Source organism: Penaeus monodon, chromosome 32, assembly GCF_015228065.2.
Source record: "Penaeus monodon isolate SGIC_2016 chromosome 32, NSTDA_Pmon_1, whole genome shotgun sequence".
Lineage (NCBI taxonomy): Eukaryota > Metazoa > Arthropoda > Malacostraca > Decapoda > Penaeidae > Penaeus > Penaeus monodon.
Window position 1 is genome coordinate 36,903,124 of NC_051417.1, and position 346 is coordinate 36,903,469.

Sequence of the window (346 nt, forward strand, 5' to 3'; positions counted from 1 at the left end):
TCATATATCTCTCAATATCTTGGCAAATGACGAAGGAACACAGGTAAATATTCGTTGGAATAAAATAAGGTGTTAGGAATGATAAATACGCATGATGAAATCTAGAAGACAATAGATGGCGAATAGACAATAGCGGCACGAGTCCCAGGACACGGCTCGAGGGAAAGACTTGCTTGAGTTCGCCGAACAGTTCCACTGGCCTCGAATTTTCCCTCATTAGAACTTGGCTTAGAGAATTAATTCCTTAACTTGCCGAATGTTCCTCATCTCGGCTGTTTGTGTCATGTAAATCATACAGATGAAGTTAGTTCCTTGAGTTATAATTGATACTCCGAGATTGCTTGCT